This window comes from Passer domesticus, chromosome 2, assembly GCF_036417665.1.
Source record: "Passer domesticus isolate bPasDom1 chromosome 2, bPasDom1.hap1, whole genome shotgun sequence".
Taxonomy (NCBI): Eukaryota; Metazoa; Chordata; class Aves; order Passeriformes; family Passeridae; genus Passer; species Passer domesticus.
This window is the reverse complement of record NC_087475.1, coordinates 50755536-50776511: the sequence shown is the minus strand read 5'-3', so window position 1 is coordinate 50776511 and position 20976 is coordinate 50755536. Positions and strand designations below refer to the sequence as shown.

General features: G+C 39.1%; 1 protein-coding gene across 3 annotated transcripts in view; it reads right to left on the bottom strand.

The window, feature by feature from the left end:
- Window positions 1-20976, bottom strand: part of TBC1D4 (TBC1 domain family member 4) — a 99867-nt gene that overhangs the window by 57849 nt on the left and 21042 nt on the right. The gene's annotated exons all lie outside the window — the stretch shown is intronic.

Genomic DNA, 20976 nt, shown 5'->3' with positions numbered 1-20976 from the left:
TGAACAGCAAATTTAAAACTTGTGCCCTCTTTTCATAATCAGAACACAAGAGGAAAGCAATCCATTAAATAAGAGCTAATCAAAGGAAAAAGAAAGAAAAAAGAAAAAAGACTGTTACACATGAACTCAGTTAATTACAGGGACAGAACAAAGCCTGTTACACGTTACTGGATTGACAGGTCTGAAATTTTTTATGTACAACCAAGGAATAACAGTCTTTTGAGTTAAAAAAAAAACCAAACTATCCAAAGTGTCAGAAACTGTCACTTCAGGAAATCAGTGACAGGTTTAAGTGGATAAATTGGTACGTGGGAGGATGATTTTAAGGCAGCACTTCAAAGAAACAGATTAGGTAACAACAGATGCATGTCATGCAGTAACATCCTGGTATTATACCTTGTTCCAACAAGTGGCATGAAGGTGAAACATAGGGTTTAAGACACAAAGAATTTATTTCCAATGGCATATATAGAAATAGTGTACGATTAGGACACTGGTGAAGAACAACTGGAAATCCTAGTCTTTTATTAGGGATTTTTTATCTATGAACAGAAGCAGGAAATTAAGATCAAAATGAGGTCATGTGGCTATAATAAATGTTGACTACAACAAATACTTTACCAGAAATAAACAAGGCAGAGTCATCTTTGCAAGCAGATTTTGTCAATAACCCCGTTTTGTTTATAAGGTACACTGACTGCTTGTTGTGAATTCCCAAGCAGATAAGAACTATTCATAATACACAGACTTCACAAATAGCCCCACCTCAATAAAACTTGGGGATGCACACCTACTATTCAGAAATGGGGATTCCTGTCAAACTTAAAGTTATGTCTTATTTCATAGTCTACAATTTACAGTAAAGTAGTTGTCATTTATTCTTCTAAGAAAAAAAAAGCATCATTTGGCCCAGTTTATGGAATATCTTACAATTTCATTCTGCAAAAAAACCCAAACAGACATTTGGAAAAATATCTATGTAATTAGAAGGATTTAAAAAGAGGATTTTAAAAAGAGAAAGCTGCTAAAAACCCAGTTGATGTCAACTCAACACTGAAACTCCCAAGCATGTATCAAAACTACAGTGCATAGCCTAAATGGTTTTTAACCTATAATTATATGCAGCATAATTAGAAAGCCTCAAATTTACAGAAAGAACTACCCAAGTGGTGACAAGACGACAGAAGAAGCTCCCACTGGAAAGGGAAACCCCACTCCCCAACAGCTGGTCCTTAGAAGGGGTTCGTACGTGCAGCTGGAAAGGAAGAGATTCATCTCAGAGCCGAGATGTTGAGGAGGTTCCCTGCTACCACCTCCCCAGCAGTCTCTCAAGATACCACACCAAAAATTGTGGTGAACCCAACAGTACTACATTAATAGCTGTCCTTGAAGATCTTACAGGCATTTTTCAACTTCAACAAATCTATGATTTATCCTGATAGCTGCATAGAAATAGGACTGCAGACATCACTGTATTTCTATTAAGCTTGGTTGGATGCTCACACCCACAGAAGGTAAGAGTGCACTTTTAAATATTCATTTACAAAAAACATCCCATTTTACCACCCCAGCTTTACCCCAGGACTTTCACAGGCTTTATGAGCACACTTTCCTTGAATACAAAGAACTGAGGCCACAACATTACCCAGCAGGTGTTGCTCATAAATTAACTAAACTGAAGCGTCAGAGCTTTTAAGTTCCCAGACAATTAAAAATATTTAATAGACTGAGTAGGGGAGGGGGAGCTGTTTTTCACAACACAAGAAGCTCCTTGATCACATCAAGAACAAAGGTGCATTTATATCATTTCACTGCTTATCTGAACACCACCCTGTGCTATCTAACAAAGCACACACTGCACTTTCCTGATAAAGCACCCTGTGCTGAGGTAGCTGTACCTACTGGGATGTGAACACGTGTCCTGTGCCCTATTACAAGCAGCACAGAAACAGATGATTTCAGGCTTTATGTACTCAGCTTGGACTTAATCAGCAGCTGCACACCTGCAAGCCTGAAAGAACACTGGCTAACTTGAGATCTTGTCATCTTAACCTTTACCTTCCAATATCATCAGCCACATTAGGCTAAGTGTCTTAGCCAAGAGCTTCCCATTTAGCCAGAAAGAAGACTGCAAGACTTTTTTTTCTTTTCTTTCAATGAGGTCCTGAGGTCATCAAGGAAGGGGCCAAGCAACACCCACATGCAAAGGTGCAGTAAATTAACCTTGCAACAATGCACAGAGTGCTTGGCTCTTGGAACAGAAGTGTGGCAAGAGGCTGCAATGCTCACCTCCTTTCACACTGTTTTGACATATTCTTAGGCTCTGCCAGGACCCTCTGCAAGTGCTTTTAATTTTAATAGCAGAAGCTAATAAATTATACTTTACTTTACTCTGGAGGGGAAAAAATTATTTGTTTACCACAGTATTCATTATATTTACAAATGCAATTTCATTTCTTTGGTAGATCTCTGAAGTTTACCACTAAAAGGATAAGGTTACAATATTTAATTTTCTACAGTACAATTGCTTGGGGAGAAAAAAAGAACTTGCTTTTCTGAGACACTCAAGAATGTCTCAGAATTAGATGAGAAATTGAGACCCCTGGCAGTAAACTCTCCCCTGCACCAGCACTGTTTCTCCATTATTGTAAAAATGCAGTCTTTAATGTCTTTCCTTTCACAGTCATGCCCAGAAGAGTCCAGACAGACTGATCAATCATTTCCAGTCAGCAGGACTCTGTGAAAGGACAGGTTTTCCTATCAAACCAGCCTGCAGGATCAGTTTTAAATGCCTACGAAGGTTCACGATCTGAGGTATGTGGCAAATTTTCTATGAAGTTATTACAAAGGCTATGCAGTAGGAAAAGGAAAAAAAAAATTTTTTTGTATGAGAATTAGTACTGCTTTTGTAAAAGCTTTTTCTATATCAGAATGTTTAAACAAGAGCAGCTTATCTATAAAAAAAAAGAAAAGGAAAAAAAGAACAAAAAACCCAAGAATTGAGATTTCATTACATCTTGTAGCCAATAATGAATAAATTAAATGTGCACAGAGAGGAGGAGGGGAGAATCTCTCTTCCCAAAACTTGAACCAAATAATGAAGTCCATCTTTCCCAAGAAGATGACAGCAGACAAAGCTTCCCCTCAAAGTCACCTGTGTCATTTGTACATTCAACTGCACAGTGACACTTTCCAAAGCAGACAGGTTCTAGCAAACAATACAACAGCTCACACAAAGTGAACCAGCAGTGACCACTTAGTAACTCTGTTAAATGCTTCTGAAGTCACTCCTGCTAGCATCATTTTTCTACACATTCAAGGAATCTGGTGGAAGATGGAAGATTGGAAGATGCCATCCCCTCAAACTTCAGCAACCGAAAATAGTTAACCATCAGATAATTACTTTTTTTTTTTTTTTTTGGTAAATACAGCACTGAGTATTTAGGAACCAAGTAATCAAAAACACGGCAACAATGCAAGCTGAAGGTGAACTTGGACAGAAAAGATTATAAGATATACAGGTGCTTTACAGTGAATTCTGACTGGGAACATGTCAATGCACTGCCAAGCACTATCACAGATTTCATGAGAACTACATTAAAAAAAATTAAAAGCTCTGATTTTCTGAAGTCATACTCAATTTATATGCAAATTTACTTTTAGGCATCAAGTTCTATTTTTTCATACTTCAAAAAATGAGATTTTAGACACTCCATTCCCTAGTAAAGCTGATTTACATTACATAGCACATAAGTAACACGAAGAGCATAATCTGATTTGTGGTGGCTCATGAACGACAGACAGGACATTTATACCATACTACTTAAAACTTCATCTCTTGGGAAAGAAGTTGTTCCCCTACCTATGGTTCCTTCAGTTCAGCTCAGTAGGGCTGGGAAGAAATTAAGTTGTTCTCAAAAGCTTGTTCTCAGGAATCAGAAACCAGGCAATGTGGTAGGCTACATCTGCACATCTTGACTTTTGCTGAAAGCACAGCCAGCTTAACCATCCCTACAAGGAAACAAGTGCTTGTAGCAGCAACCAGGACTTGAGAGATTTATTTTTTCATAAACCCTTTGGTTTATATTAAATTCCAGCACAGGAAGCAGGGCTCATTTCTGCTTATAAAACATTACCATTTATCATTTCACAGAATTAAACTATCAAAATAAAGGTACAGTGTAACAGACCACAACTACATGCTTTTTATTTCCTTTATACACCAAAGTAGTTTTTGGAAACAGGACTCAGACTGAAATCCCACACTGCATGTCTTAGCTCTGTTCTTAGATGAGCCTAGTCCATCACAGAGGTGAGTGTAGTCCTTTTCTGGGGGACAGTCAGGGATATAAGAATGCTGCTCATGCACAGGCAGCTGTATTTCGTACCCAGCACCATGAGGCATGGCAGGATAATGCTGATAAATTGTATTCTCAAGCACAGACAGAGCAAACATACATGTAATGGCTTTCTTTTGCTGCACCCAATATGCAGCACAAACTTTATTCCTTGCTTCAGATACTTGAACCTCTCAGGGAAAAGCAGAGCTTCCCAGTACCTAGACAGCAAAAGGAAAGACTGTTTGGAATGAAACACCTAATATTTAGAAAACCAAAGTGAAAGACCTTACTGGAGTCTCCACAGCTAACCTGGAGGTGCCCAATCTGCCTTTTTGAGGGATCACAGTGTGCCAGCAGGCTTCTCACAATGAAAGAGTTGTCTAATGTCCAGCCATGAGACTGGGAAAAAAAAAAATCACAGGTCCCTTGTAAAATATCAAGGACCATCTACAGGAACCTTGAATACCTCCTTTCCTGGCAGAAAAAAAGGCTTCTGAAATGACATCATGAGTCCCTTCTGGTCTTCTCCATTCTCATAAGCACCTAAGGCTCGCGTCTTCCGCAGAGTTTAACTGCTTTGTCTACCTTTAGAATAACCTTTGTTGGGAAAGGCTGAGTGGGGTACAGAGAGGAGGAAGTGACCAAGTGGCTGTGGAAAGCACAGACACCACCCAGAGCAGAAGTGACAAACTTGTACTGAGGGCATCTGTTCTGCTCGGCTGGCCAATGCACACACCAGTGTGTGCACAGTAAACATTATAACACACTATTTCTTGCCCAGCAACTACCCAAGGACATAGAATTAGCAGGAAAACTGAAAGACTGTGTACAACAAAGACCTTCAAAAACTGTTTTACAGAAAGCAGTTTACAGACATTCTTATTGTGCATTTTATTTGTGTGTTTTTCCATTCCCTCCTACTTTTGGCTCCACCTCATTGGACAATTTCACGTTCATTTTCCAGGAAATGCTGAAGGCCTAGCTGAATCTTCTGAGGTACCCAGCATATTATAATACATCTTTCTTATCTCTTTTAAACAGAAGGAAATGGATCAAAACAAGAAAGTCAAGTAACTCATGAAGTGGCAGGAGTGTTTGTTCTGCAGCAATCTGGATTTGCCCAATTTGTGAATGATAAGCTGTTTTACATGAACACTAGCACAGTGTTTTTTCAGGCATGAAGATCTCTTCACAAATTGAACCCCTACTTCCCTCTTAGCCACACACACATGGCAGCATTTCATCGGTTACAGTCACAGCTCTCCAGAGCACTAAGCCAAATGTTGCACATTAAGACTATGTTATTCATTATCTCCACTGCTACACCAATTTTGCGTGCTTAAACTCAACCTGTTCCTATTTACACTTTGCAGCATGTCACTGAACACCACTCACTATTTAAGAACACTGACAACATTGAACAACATTTTCCTAGCTTAGATACTGCCTCTGAGCCCAAACTGCTGACTTAACAGCTGATCTTTACAAGAGAACCAGATGGAGCTGTATCCCCAGCAGGACATCAGCTTGTCTCACAGGGCACATCCAGAGCTTCTAGATGTTAAGACTTCAGGTTTTCCAAATGCATAAGAGATATCCCCTCACCTCCTTCCACAAAGTACTTTTCAAGGGCATTACACTACCAAGCTGGAATATCTGTTATGTGGCTTCAAGGACTGAAATAATGAAGTGTTTGAACTCAAGGAGTGTTACACAACCCTCATGCACAGAAACAAATCTTCAGCCTTGGAAGAGACAGCAAGGATTTTGCCATCCTGTAAGATAATGTCACAGCTGCCTAAGCTACAATCAAATTCAATATTAAAAAAATTACTAAAGTCAACTTTTTGGCATACTTGTTTTCAACAGAAAAATGAACTCTAAACAGCACATAAAATGCTAGTATAGAAGTAGTGTGTTTGACTTGTCAGGAATCTTCAAATCCTAGGTACCTACATAATATTTAACTATTTAGTCTGAGTCTTACGCTGTCTTTTCTAAACTGAGCTAAAGCAATTCATGCATACAGTAGTTCTGTTACTGTCAATCAAAACACAACTTTCTCACGCTTTAGGCAAGAGAATTTATTGTGAGTGAACAGACCAGATTAATAATTTAGTGGGTAGTTAATACAAGATGGAAAGGAGTTTTACTACTCCATGTGAATGAGCTACAATAACCATCTCATGCAGGAGATGGATGCAGCTGAATCCCATCCTGCCCTGTCCCATCCCCAAACAGCTGTTTCCCACCCCCAAAATGAGTCGGACTGAAGAATCTGAATTCTCACAGCAGAAACGCAGTTAGCAGAATGCTCTGCAGCTCGCTGACATCTAGCCAGGCACCCCAGACTCCACAGACTGAATTTGGTAGACCATGGCCAACTATAATGTGCCAGGTGTAGGTGCCTAAGAAAAAAGCATGAAATAGCTTGAGAGATTGAGAACCCACTTACAAGCAGCTCTGATTTTTATCATCTCTTCATATACAAACCCCAAGGTTACTGTCTAAGTATCCCAAACTGGCAAGAGTTAATTCAGAAGACAAACACAGCCTTCTACTTTCCAGTTGTCCTGGTTGCATTCAGGACCAGGTCAAGTTCTGCAGTAGCTGGGAGGGGCCATGGCCAGGACACAGAGGTTACTCTATACCTCTTTGTGCCATTGCTGGCACGAGGTGAAAAGAGTCTCCTCCAGGGAGAAGGAGCTCCATCTGGTTGAGAAAATACAGTGGACAGAGCCATCCATTATTATCTATTATTGGGTGGGGTTTTTTCCTATATGAATAGTTTCTTCTACCCTCTGTAATTAGTATTGTTGCTGTTATGGGTCATTTTCTTATCTCAATGCTGTTTCCAATAAGCTGTTCTTATCTCAAACCCATAATCTTTGCCTTCTGTGCCTCCAATTCTCCTCTCCAGCCACCTGCATGAGGGAGGAGGGAGGCAGAGGAAGCTGCAGTGTGGGAGCACTAAATCAGAGAATACCATTCCTAAATCATGACACCAGCTTATTCAAATATCTAATAAAGAAAAAATAATCCAGTCTGGCTTCCACCAAAGTAATTGGAAATACTTGTTTTTAATGAGAAACAAGTTTACTGAACCTGATCTGGTATTTCAAATTATACTGAGCAGATTAAAACCTTTTATTTACTTACCATTCTCCTCCTAGTTATTTGTTATTACCTTCTCTCACAGACTTGTAAAAGTCAAAAATTAATGCTTACTCTTAAGAAATATATTTTTCCTAAAGCAAATCCTTCATAAATTCCTCAGTGATACCAGCTAAAAAAACTGATTGAGGCAACAACTACCTAATTACAACAACTTAGGTACTTCAATTTTGCCTTTATCCAGAATTTAACTTTCTTTTCCAGGGAAGAGAATAATTGCATTAAAGAAAAAACAACAACACAAAAAAGGTATGAAAATCCATCATATCTTCTATCTTCCTAAAGAACCCTTTCCAAAGGGTTCTTTAACCCTCAAGCTTGGCTAAATGAGCAACTGCCATTTGAGCTCATTGACCAGGGGTACTCCTTGTTATCATCCAAAGCATCAACAGCCAGGATGGCAGGACATTTCCTATGACATTCAGCATTATCTGAGAGACACATTTCAAAGGCTTCCACTTTTAGTCTTGGGTAACAAGTACCTGCTAACAGAAAGAAGGTCACACAACCAGACTCCAGTCACAACAAAAACTTTCTGCCCTACCACCTCCACCACACCCTCATGTGGCCATTAAGAGTTTGTCCCCTCTCAATCTGCAAACCTGAAAAGGGGCATTGATTTCACAGGGACCCAGCTCTGGATCCTTTCTGGGCAGAGTTTTTAGTTAGCAGGATAAATCCAAAGGCACCTTATGCTGATTTGTGTCTAGCAAGCCTGGGATCCTCAGGGAGTCCCATCACAAAGCTCCAGTGAGTTGCCATAGGATCAGCTCATGTGCATTTACTGAACAATTTATCACACACACTTTGACAGTTCTGGCAGCTGCAGAAAGCCCTTCCAGCCCTTCCCTTATAGAAGGGATTCTCTAACTTCCAAAAAATCCTTGCTCAAGTTTTAGACATTAATCAATGTTTTCTTGATGACCTTTGCTCACAGAAAGCAACTACACATTTTAAAATCAGTCTGAGATACAGACTCTTCTGCATGAGAAGTGGCCCTGCTGTGTCCAAATGGTTAACTTTGGGCAATAACATTGATTAAGAAGAAAGAAATGTAAGGAGTCTGTCCAAGGTTCTTTATGGCAGACCCTAATTCGTGGACCAGCTTTGCCAAAACTGTCTCTTGCACAGTTTTCTATGAAAGTGTATGACCTTTCGAAAACAAGAGTCTACTATAGAAGTAATTAGCAAGTTGGAGAAAAACCAAATCTGTCTAGAAAGTTATACAAAGAAATCCTCCTTTATCATTCTACCATCCTATGATTTTGTAGAAAGACAACTTTACAATTTGGTTCATAGCATTGATAAAGTTATGCATACAGAGAAAACATTTTTGCACCGCAAATTCAACTTCCCTTTTTGAGGAAGACATAGAAAGAAACTTAATTTTTTTGGTTATTGTGGATTTTTATTATTTTAGACAAAACAAAGTATACCAGATCTGAAAAGAGAAGCTAAAATACTGAGATACAGAGTCCTGTGAAAGATAAATCATTGCCAATTGCACGAATCTCTCTTCCAACTGATTCTGTTTGAACTACTAGAGCAAGAAAAGCTGATTTTTCACCTAAATCTGCAGGAAAAAATAAGGAAAAATGACAAATCTGTATCAACGTTCAAATACAAAGACCTTACAGTGACCATACAGGAGAGATCATCTTTGGCAATTTGACTTCTGACAACTGGAAAATTGTTTGTGGGTGAGATGATGCAAACAAGGTCAGAGAGTGTCATCTACAAATGCTGACAACAAACTGTAGGAAACAACCTCTTTGCTGGAAGTTGCATGGCATTATGAGGGCAACCTGAGCACCTTCCAATGCCATCATCTGGGAAACAAGGTATTGCTAAAAACCAAGCTACATCATATCAGTTAATTTCTGGCTCGTAAGGGCCATTATCAAAGTATTTCATCAAGTGTAACACCACCTGTACTAATATAGACTCTCTCTGCTGCTTTTTTTTCCTCCTGCCCCCAGCTATGATCTAAAGGATGTTATCCAAGAAATTACAATAGCTATAGAGATAGTTGCAAAGGAGAAACAGTTGGATAAGAGTGAAGAACTTTAGCTTTAAATATGAAAAATACTGTTGGAGTTAAATCTCATAAAGATGTAGGTCTTTCACATGACAGCTTTTCTTTAATTGTGGCAGGAGTCAAAAAGACATTCCTAGGAAACCTGAAAAAAAATAGTAAGGGATTTTGTTTGTGGTGTTTTTGGAGGGTAGAAGAGCAGCAGTCAGCTTTTTCCCAGTGCTCTGGGGGGAACAGCACAAGCAGTAGTGAGATCTGTTCTTTTGTGAGAGCCCAATCCAATGCTAAGTGGGCAGAAGCTGCTCTTTACAGCTCCTACTTAAAAGGACCAATAAACAAACTAGGAATATAGCTTGTCAACCATACATCCTACAATAGAAAATCCCTTTATTTTGGTTACAATTTCCAACTATCACACCATTAAATATTCCAAAAGAAGTCATTATTTTTTCCCAGACTAAAGCTGTAATGGAACAGCATTGCTGCTTCTGATACATGACATGACAGCACATAACTCCCTATCTCGACTTTTTTCCTGAAAATGGCGTGCAGTCAAGGGAACTATCTCTCAACATTATAAAATACTATTGCCACATCAGTGATTCAGTCTGGCAATCTCTCCAAAACCATCAACATAAACAGAAGAGGCCTTGTGCACCAAGCAGACATGCAGATAAAGGTACTGAACACAGTGGTTCCCACTACAACATGCAAACTAGAAGAATGCACCCAGAACAAATTGTTTTCTGATGGCCTGAGATAGGGTAAGTTTATTTTAGTGGCTGTAATAGCTATTCTCAGGCATAAGGCTCAGGCTAGCAATTTACCCAGATCCTAGTATCTGGAACCTTAAAGGCAGAAACAGCCAGTGGATATTTTAAGATACTTTGAAACTACTAATTGAAAGAAAACATCCAAACACTCTAGAGGAATGAATTAGCAACTTGAAATAAATGCTTAAACACTCAAGAGATCACATTAGAAAACTTATGCACGTATTGGGTGATAAGTTCTACTATGGATCAATTCCTAATAAAGAAATCCCTCTCTAACCCCAACTCCAGTCCCTTTGGATCCAGCTGTACTATCACAAAAGACTCAAAATCTTAATGGAAGGGAGACTTGGAAATGCTAAATGTCTCAATGACCAGTCAGAAGTCAAAGGACACACCTAGCAGTGCACAGTTATCAGGCAAATGCCACCTTTGCAGCAATGACTGACCACATCATCCCCCAGCAGATCTCCACAACGTGCTCCCCTGCTCCTCAGGGAAGTGTACAGCACCCTGTGTACAGCACAGCTGTACACAGCTGTACACCCTGTACAGCACAGCTCCCTGGCTGTGCTGACACCTGGCTGAGGTGGGAGGGAAGTGCTGTGAGGCACTTACGCCAAGTAAAACACAGCTAAGGCACAGCTGCCGTGGAGCTGCCAGCAGCTGAGCTCTTTTGCCTGCACCTTTCCTGCCAAGCAGACAGGCCTTAACAAGAGCTGGAACACACCTCGAGCTCTGACCTGCACCTCGAACAGTCCCAGAGCTGGTCTGAAGACTTTGCACACCAGTGCCACAGTCCAATGAAGGAGAGCTTGGGTTTAGTGGAAATGTACTCGAAGGCACACTGAACCAATTTACCAGACACAAAATTCCCATCCTTCTCCACTTCATAAAGCATCAAGGTAACAATGTACCTAAGCATCAAAAAGTTTCCAATTATCTTCCCAAATAGATAATGAAAGAAAATAGAAATAGATAAAGAAATAAATTCCTTTAAAGGAATAAAGAAATAGATTCCTTTTACTGGGAGCAGGGGAGACATCATCTTTTGCCTTCCTCAGAAATATCTTTGTTTCTCAAATGATCTTCATCCTCTGAAGTAAGATTTTCACCTGAAGTTTAATCAAAACCATTTGTTTTAGGAAGTTACGTTGCTCTTTTGAAGCAGTTTGTGGTAAAAACAACATGAAGAGAGGTACAGGAGGGAAGAGAATATTCTGGACTTCTACTTACTTTTACTAGGAAGAAACCAAAGGGAAATAATCTGTATCTTCTTTTCTCTTGAAATGTATGTGCTCTAAAGCATAGGCTAGCACCACTGAATGCTACAAAATGCTTGACCTGACTACACAGTACAAATGTATCACCCATCAAATGTACACTGGCAGTCGTTCAGTAAGGAAATTCAAATTCATACTGTCACAATCTGCCAGTCATACATTCCCTACAAGTTACCCTCTTTAGGACAGCAAGCAGGAAAAAAAAACATCCTTTGAGAATTACATTTTTGCACATGCAGTGTAACTCAATACGACAAAGAGAGAAAACGATGGTGCACTTTAGTCTGAATCCACTGCTAGCACTCTCCAACAAGAATCCCCTTCCAGGCCCTGAGTGTTGCCAACATTCTGGAGTTTTGTTACACAACTGCAAGAACTGCTTCAGCCCCCACTGTGTAATTTTCCCCGGTAGCAATTGTTAAAGAGTGTTTTTCCCACTGTGTTATGGAACAATGGGAATGATTAATGTACCCAAGAGCAATACTTGAGTCGACGATTATTGATATCAAGTGTTGGTGTTTGGCATGAGATGAACTAAGTTCTGTTACATTAGAGACAAGTCTCCTCTGCCAAAACTCTAACCTCATTTTTCCAGAGGCGAAAAAAAACCTCCACATAAGTAAGAACATTTTTAGGAAGGTTACCCACTTAAAAAGATATAGCTAGACCCATTACTTATTTAGTATTGGAAGTAAAATATATAAAACTAAACCCTGACACATTTAATCTGACATTTAAAAAAATCAAAAGTATTAAGATTTTAGCTTTACCCATAAGTTGTCTCTTCTAGTACACGGCAGTAACAACAGTCACTACTGTGTTTCAATCCACTTTCTTTTTTTAATCAACGTTGTTTGTTTGTTTATTCAGCCCTTATGAGCTGGGTGAAAGTACAGTTTTGCTTAGGTACACTTTGGTCACCATCAGCTCCCCCCCAGGAATTATTGTTCATGACCACAGAATTTGCTTATCTTAATATTTCAGTATATTCTCCTATTTGTACTGAACATCCTTTTAATCAAAAGGTACAGATACCGCTGGGTTCTTTGAAGCACTTCAAAGCTTCCCCTTTTGAAAGCAGCTACAGAAGCACACAGGCAGCCACAGCTCACCCCTGTGAGCAGCGGCTTAGGGAGCCTCTTTCATCCAGCATGAGAAATGTTTTGTGAGGCCAGGCCTCGCACATTCAGCTCTGGACATGGGTAGAAAGGTGGGAAACAGCGGGGGAAGCAGGAAAGAAGCAATACTTTTCTACATAAGTAATATATTGTCACGTAAGTGCTTATTGCATTGATGATAAATGCAAGCACTTGGTAGTGAAATACTAAACACACGCAGCTTCTAAAAAGTGGATACAGAGCAAGCTGCACAAGTGTAGAATGTCTTCCAACTAAGGTCTTATGATTTTTGATAAATGAAACAACTTAAGAGGGGGCCAAAATCCTTCAATTTTTACCATTTTGTAAAATGTAAGCATTAGAGTAGCTAAGTTAGATCTAAATCATTTGTTTTAACATGACTGCACACATTTCACTGGGTTTTAGTGCTTAAGTTTAAAAATGGAGAACATGTGGAAGCTTGGCACCCATTCCATAAGCACATTGTTTAAGTAACTCCAAAAACTACAAAGGAAGGACATAAAACTTTTTTTTTTTTTAAAGTAATCTCCCACCTTAATGGAGATATGATCCTCACAAATCAATGGGAAAACACAATGGATTAATACAGGGTTACAAAGGAGGTAATAAGACTTGGGGGATTTTAAAATAGTTTTACAACAGAACTCCAAGAGCACAGAAATGACATAGAAGAACGCAAAGACACACTGATGCAGATTATTTTTTCTCTCCAGACTATTTCAACTCTTCCTGCAACAACAATTCTTCTGTCCCTCCCATCTCCTTTAGCATTGTTCTGATGTGTGTAGAAGAAGCATTTTATCATGATTTTCACTGCTGGGCCTCTTAAACACTAAGCTTATGAATGGAATACTTCTATTTACATTCTTTTAAACAAAAACTGCTGGAAGAGTGAAAAGACTTCACCATTCAGCTGGGTGAATGAAACAATGACCTTAGGTTAAAATACAGACTCCTTAGGAAGCTGGTGGCTGCAGTTGTGGTGTACCAGATTATGGGGAGCAGAAGCATGCGTCCAGGAAGTTCGTGTTTGTGCAAATGTTGTGTGCACATTAACCACCAAAGCAGCATGAACCACCTTTGCTGTTGGGTGTAATCAAGTGGAAGAAGAAACAGCAGGGACGAGACATGTAATTTCTAACTATAACAAAGCAAAGGAGACAAGAAGTCCCCATATATGTTGTAAGAAATAATGCATGTTTTATCTGATTCTTCCTCCCCTTCCCATTACTGATCCATTTTCTTAATCTATGTCTGTAGCTCATAACTAAGTGCAGTTTACATCATTATTTGCATACCAAATACTTTAGCTACATCTTGGTTTCAATAGCTGACCTTGTAATTCCTGCAGAACATTTGAGCCTTACCTATCTGCTTTAATAATCCAGAGAAATCATAGTATCAAGACTTCATAGCAGAAAATTCCTTACAAGCATTTTAAGCATCACTTAGGTTCTACAACTGCTAGAGAACAATTCCGTTCTAAAGACATGAAGATCTTAAATCAGTATTTTGCATTTGCTGTAATTTCATAATCAGTGATGCACACATTCCTTCTTGTAAACTATGAGAAACATGCACCAGAGAACCCAGGATATAAGTGCCTAGCAGAACCAGAGCACATGACTATGTTTGCTACTGTTGGACAATGACTTTTATAAAGTCAGATGCTAGTATTAGAAGGAAAAAAAAAAAGGCTTTTCTCCATACTCACACAGCAACCATAACAGAGCAAGAGAACATCAGCACTGTCAGCAACCAAATCCCATAATCATAGGATTATTATTAGTATAGGCTGGGTTTCTATAGTTTGACACTTCTTTTTTGTCTGGCATGGAAGTGATTTCATTAGTGATATTAAACTGCAACGCGAAATTTCACAAATCCTGGCAGAAAAGATTACTATGGGTTTTTTTTCATCATGGCACTTTTAATCTGCAGGCAATTTGACAACCTTATTGTGGAAACATGAGGGAAATACTTCTGGTTCTGGAGATATAAAAATTTGGAGTCCAGGTTTTTCCCATTAATTAAATACAAAGGCAGTGAAATCCAACTGTCACATAAGCATTCCATCATTCATTAAGAAAAGCATTGGAAAACTCCATTTTTGACACGAATAATAATCCAAGGAATTTACAGCAATTTTTTCATATTCCTGCATAATATTGGAAATAAGTTACAACCTTATAAATGTATAGATAAATTTCTTTATGAATAACTAATTCATTTACTTAAAGATGCATTCTGCTAAACAATGATTCACAAACATTCTATTTTGCGCCAACAAAAATAACAATTTTTAGTGACCTACTTCATGCATAAATGGAAAGGAAATGAGTTGCAAAAATGGATGCCAAAACTGCCACATTCATCAGAATGAAGATGGTCCAACCCAGTTGTTCTCTGCAGGAGCTCCCTCTCTTCCTAGAGAAACTGCCTCTTCATCAGCTAAGACCACTTCATTTACAAGAGTAAGGAGACACAGTTCCTATTAGATGTGACCAGCTTCCCAATAACTAACTCTCCCTAATACCCAGAAGCTTTTCTGGGATCAGTTCGGTCATTTGCTTCTCATACTACCACTCTGAGAGGCTACAGCTGCCTCTAAGCTCCACTTCAGAAATGCAGCAGTCAGTTGAAAAAGGTCTCTTCACACCTGCTTTCCTTTAAAAAACAGATCCTCAGCAGTTTATCAAGTCATTCAGCAGCTTTCTCTTGTTCACTGTGGATAAACTGCTGGCCAAATATTTTCACTGGTGTTTTTAAGGCCCTCAAAATAAAATCCCTTGAAAATGCTGCTTGATGCCTTTCACTCTGCCACTTGCTTTCAATTTCAGTCCAAAGTCTCATCCCTGCTCACCCACATTGTGCATACAAACTCACTCCCAAGTACCCTGGCGGCTTTCACATGTCACCCCTTTGGCTTGGCTCAAACATTAAGGATGAAGCCTAGCAGCACTTGCTTGCAGGGCAATACAGAAAAACAGCAAGACTGTTTTTCTGACCCTTTCTGCCCTTATACCTCCAACATTTACATGCAAGTTCTGTTTCCCACCCTCAGTACCCCCTACTACTCTTTGTGTAAAGAAAAGGTTCCTCACCCAGGGAGTGGCTGGGTATGGGAACAGGCTCCCCAGGGACATGGTCACAGCACCAAGCCTGACAGAGTTCAAGAAACGATGGAAAAATGTTCTCAGGCACATGGTGTGATTGTGCTCAGGGCTGGAAATGGAACTGATGATCCTTGTAGGTCCCTTCCTGTTGCAGTAAGGTAGAAAAATTATAAAGAAAGGCCTCTTAAAATCAAGCCTGCTCTCCTGAAATCAGTGGCTGGCCTTGTCAAGCTAGCACTTTGCAAGTTCCCATGTGAAAGCAATCCTAGTGTGAGCAGTTTGTTAACATAACAATCTATTCCTGGGTGAAAAAACAACTAGCACCTGTATAAACTGTTTTTACACCATTAGACAGAAAAACGAAAACTATCTCTCACAAACAAGTTTTCCTGCATGTACACACCGGGGGTTTGAGTGACCAATCAATACAGGGTAACAACTTCTTACTAACCAACAAAGTAATTGGCAAGAAAGTCACTAACCAATTGGAGTCACACACGAGGTCTGAAAAACTGTATAAAAACGATTTAGATTAATAAAGAATGGCCTTTTTCCATCATGAAGAAAATGGAGTCCGCATGATTTATTCCCATACCTTCCAACTCAGCATATTCGGTGATTCCATGATTCAGCCAGCTCCCAGGACATGATACAATCACTTCAACACCATGCCATTGTGTCACTCCTGCGACTGCCAACTCCAAACTCTGTTTTTAGCTCCCTGAACCATGCAAGTGCCTACCTATCCTTGGAGGTCCTGTGACCAGAAGAGACCCAGTTAAAACTCCAAGCAGATGCTGGCCAGTGCAGACAGAGCCACATGGGAGGGAGCTAGCTGGGCAAGTTCAAACACAAGACTGCTATCTATTTGGTGCTGGAGTCAAGAACCACTTCCCAGAGCAGATACCTTTATCAGGATATACGTCAATTGAAACAGAAGCCCTCCAAGGACAAGTTCATGTCTTTATTTATACTTGCACAACTCCCTCTGCAATGCAGTGCTGACTTGTAACTGTTCAGCTGTGCAAGAGAGACTGCAACTCCTAATGCTATCAGCTACATGCTAATTAGATTAAATCTGCCACTCAAAACTGCACTCAAAACACTAAACATCCAGCACAGCACAAGCTGTTCACTGATGTCATTATCCTCCAAGGATGCTACAACCAGTGATGCCTTCACATGCTTCCTTCATATGTATCAGTAAGTTTGACATTTACTGTTTCAGCAGACTCTTCTCCAAGAATGAATCCCATCATAACACTGAATTTAACGGGAGTGGGCTCGTAACACATCTAATACCTGCTCCTATCTGAACACCAAAGTGGTGTTTTGGTAAACAGATGCACCTTGTATGACTGATGGAGATGCCACTTCAAAATGGTGATGTGTTGTGAAATATGTGCATACTCACAGGATTTTCACTGTTATCTCTCACTACTTCTCAATATGAAATCCCAGTTATAAGTGAAAGTAGCAGGTGAAGGCTTTTTGGATAGAAGAAGGTAACAGCCTGATGCATAACGTCATGCACTAAAGCCTCTGTAATACAGTGAATTTTTTTCCCCAGCTTCAGCTTTCTTCTCCCACAACTGAAAGAACATCATAATTAGACTCCACCTGAGCCCCCCAAATGTTTGGGGAATAGGATCCATTGCCTAAAGCAAGTTTCCTTTTCATTTATCTCCCTCATTTTCATAGATCTCTGAAGTACTAGTTCCACAGCACTGATGTCTCAGCTCTACCAGGCACTGAAACACTATATACACTAGAGATCTCTGTATTTAAGCAACTTGTAAATCTATAAAAATAAATAGACTATGATTTTTGCACTCTTCTTTTGTTTATTCCTCATCTCCATTCAAGCTTTTATCCAGTACAAAGTCCACCTCAAAATAATGGATGTCCCAACAATGTAGCTATTCTAATCAGTTTCCTATTGAAGGCTAAACCATTTTAGATTTTCTCTCCAAAGGGACTATTCTAGATGACATTAAGTACAACCCACGTGGCAACCTGTTTGGAAGAGCCAATCCTGTTGTCATCATCATCCGAAATAGTTTTACTCTCAAGGCAACACCACAGAACTCTCATAACAGCATATATAGAAAAAGAAAAGCAAGTAGAGGAAGACAAGGAATACTAAAACTGACTACAGATTTTGCATGGGAAAACAGGAGCTCCAATGCAGCAGATACAAATAATTTCCATGTGTTTTAGGACAGGTTATTTTTTGTAGCTTCAAAAAAATAGCAAAGACAGTTTACTTTCTGGTACTCCAATGACAACCTCCCTTTCATAATCCAATCATTTTTTACCTCCATTGGTTGTTCTGGTAAAACTCAGTTTAATATTAAAAAAAACCAAGCACTATTGTTATGTTTTAGAGGGGAACATGGTTTTTTTTGTTTGTTTGTTTGTTTTTCTGACAAATAAAGTGCAACAGTAAACTTTTGCCTTCAGTCACACTACTTTCTCCTACAGCTGCAAATTTTGTCTGGGGTTTCATCAGGATAACTGAGGACAGAGCCCACAAGATGAATGCAGCTAACCTTGCTGGGAGGCAGAACAGGTCCATGGGACACCTGCTCTGAACTAACATTTCAGTTAGGAACATGTAAACATTCCTGGTTAATGACAAAACATGCAAGGGCTTTGACTGTGCATGAGGAACATAGCAGCTGATTAAGGTGTTGATTTTGTCAGTCCCTGGCTCTCAGGAAAAAAACCTAGCCAAAGTTTCCATTATCTAAAGTAAATGGTAATCAGCTTTTCAAATACTCAGCAACATGAGTTGAAGCCCTTAGTTAATTTAAATTGCATACATTGATTTTTTTTTTTCTTTTTGGTCTCTGCCTGTCAAGACCTGTCTGATACAAGCTTTTCAGTCCACAGTGAAATAAAGCACAGCTGTAGCTACAACAAAAAAAAAGAAAGATAAGACTACAGACCTGTTGTAATGTCCCATCCAGAACAATATGCTTGGCTGGAAGATGCTTAACCATTTAGCAGTTTTAAAAAAATAATTTTTAATTTAAAAAAAAAGTACGGGACACATACTTTATTTCACTGCAACATTTGCAACATTACTTGGGTGCTCCCAGCTAAGCTGAGCATATACTAACCCGCTGGGCTTTGTCTTTCATAGGCTTTCTTCACCCTTAGTGGATCAAGACTGGGACCATGACTTCAACCAACAGACCCTGAAATGGCAACAATGAGTTCTCATCACTGGATCCAAGGGTGGTCACCTTTGATACCTCTCTACTGCTACCCTTTCCTTCCTTTCCCTTGTACCTTTTCTTAACTGTTATATGTTTTTACATTGCTGCACTTCAAAACAAATACATTTTAAAAATTGCCAAGCAACTTATTCTACCTTACTGTTTTAAAGTCTGCAAGTGAAAGTTTATTACTGAACTTGCTGTGAATTTTCTTGTTTCTCCCATGCATCACCAAGAGTAACATCAAATAACCTTCCCCTAAACCCACTCAGCAGACTCGGGCATAACACACATCCTACAAAAATACAAGAACATGTGAAATACTACACTAAAATACAGCAAATTATAGCCACCCTCAAAGCTTATGGTTAAAGTTAGGGAATGACAGCGTCTCTTGTAAATAGAGGTCTGGATTTCTCTTAGTCTGCAGCGTTCTTGTGGAAAACCACAGCAACTCGACCAATGGATACCCAAACTTAGATATGAATATCCCTTGAACTCTTCCCTTTAGCTGTTCCCAAGTTGTTTCTAGCAGTTCCTGGTGCTGTTTGCCCAGCTCTTCTGCAAGACATGCTTCCATCTCCCTAAGAAACATTCAGGTTTATTTTAAAATAAAAGCATTATAACTGACATACTAAAAAAAAAAAAATAATTAAAAAAAAAAAGCATTGTGACAGAAATAATTAAAGCTTACTATTTTCTTCCTTTTTCAAAGAAATGTTTTCTTGGCTGGTTTTTGTTGTTTTTTTTTTTTTTTTTTAATGGTAACTGGCAAAATGCATGCTTTTCTAGATTTTTACCCAGTTATCCTAATGAACATTAAGGAACAATTAGCTAACAAAACTGAGAGTTACTCTTTTGCACTTTCTAATTTAGGAGGAGAAAAACATCTCAGAATATGGGAGTCTAAGAACACAGTTGCAGGCATAGAAGGTGGAGAAGTTTTCAAGAAGCCTTAATTTGTAATTCATACCACATTTAATAATCTGCAAATCCAAATTCTTCTGCAAATATCCACATCTGCTAAATTTTTTTTCAAGCACATCACTTCAAAGCTTACTGTCAAAATTAATCCTTCCTGTCATTTATGACATATTTTATCTAATATACCAATATTTTTCAGGAAAGAACAGCACAATTTTATTGCTTAAAAACAGCATAATTTTACTCCTATATTTGTAAGCTACTGGAACTTAAATTGCAACACAATTAAATATAGAAGCAGATGAAGTATAAATAACTTCATCGGAACAACTGTAGCAGAAACATCTTATCTGTTCATCTGTATTTTACAGGATTTGGGGTTTAAAAATTTAAGCTGCCTCCCAATGTATCTGGCTGATATGACATTTTCAGCCAGTTCGGTAACCTTTCTGACAGCCCTTGAACAAGTGAAAATAAAGTTAAGCACCTGAGACAAACAGTTCAAGAAATCTATCCAAGAGAGCTAGCAAAAGCTTTTACTGAGATGCAAACCTTTTATTGGTGCAATTAACATCACTGTTATAGCAGATTTAATTTGTGAAAACCTTTGGAGGAAGCTTCAAATAACTGACATCCTTCCCCTTCAATTAAAATGTGACAGCTTGAACTATACACAAACTGAAACACCCTGGCTAGCAGCCTGCTGACTGCTAGAAATATTAGAAACTGAACCGGGACAGCTTTACAGACTGACTTTGCACTGGAAGACAGCCTGAAGGGAAGCAAGTCCAATGATGCCACATTTGCAACCTCCTCCCCCAGAGCACGTAGTGCCTTTCTAAAGGCATTTTTGTCCTAACAGCCTTACCAGTATTTTACACTCCTCCAAAGGAGAAGCAGCATATGGCTTGCAAGAGGAGAATGTTTGAACACAGGTAGGAGTAGGAAGCAAGGTAACGCATGCTTGC